Here is a 745-nt window from a genome sequence, read left to right on the forward strand (position 1 = left end):
AAAATAGTTCCCCTGTTTCTGGGACCTTATAAGACAGGTTGTTCTTCTTTTTCTCCCTCAGGAAAGGACATTTTATGACTAGTCATAAACCATTAACGGTATAGGATTATAATTGAAATGCTGACATAAACTTAACTATTATAGTGAAATCCTCATCACTTTAATCTCTTAGCTGGTGAAGGAAAATACAATCTAGTACTAAAATAGACATTATCTGATATTTTGTCAGGTGATGGGGGCAGTAGTCTTGTTCAATCCACTACAATTTGATGCTAAGATACCTCAGGTGATGCACAAACATTCTGTGTTTTCACATGTGCACATTCCATCCATTTAAAAGGAAATACAAACTTCCCATTCTTTCTTCAGACATCAAAATGGGCCTCTGAGAAAATTCAAATGGACCCTCCAATTCCCATCTACTCAGAGGTAAGCAACTCACTATTAAACAAAAAACCAACAGAAAAATATGAATTCTAAGATAGAAAACAAGCAACCAAACATTCAAAATAATCACATGTCAGTTTCAAACTGGTCCAATTAGTTCTGTATCCACACTATATCCTGTGAGTTTAATCTCCACCTCAGATTTTGTTTTTAATCTCTGTGGATTTAAGTTATTTCTTTCTTCTCTGTGTGATCACCAGGTTTTGAGCTTCTTTTTGAGGGGTGAGGCCATGAATTAACCACCTATGCATTTTCCAAAAGGGAGCTTTATAAACTTCCACAAATAATGCTCCTAAAA

The 745-nt window shown here is 35.2% G+C and overlaps 1 pseudogene; it reads right to left on the reverse strand.

The window, feature by feature from the left end:
* Nucleotides 1-260: 260 nt before the first annotated feature.
* LOC126941595 (uncharacterized) lies at nucleotides 261-373 on the reverse strand (annotated as a pseudogene).
* Nucleotides 374-745: the final 372 nt, after the last annotated feature.

The sequence above is a fragment of the Macaca thibetana genome, chromosome 18, assembly GCF_024542745.1.
Source record: "Macaca thibetana thibetana isolate TM-01 chromosome 18, ASM2454274v1, whole genome shotgun sequence".
Taxonomy (NCBI): Eukaryota; Metazoa; Chordata; class Mammalia; order Primates; family Cercopithecidae; genus Macaca; species Macaca thibetana.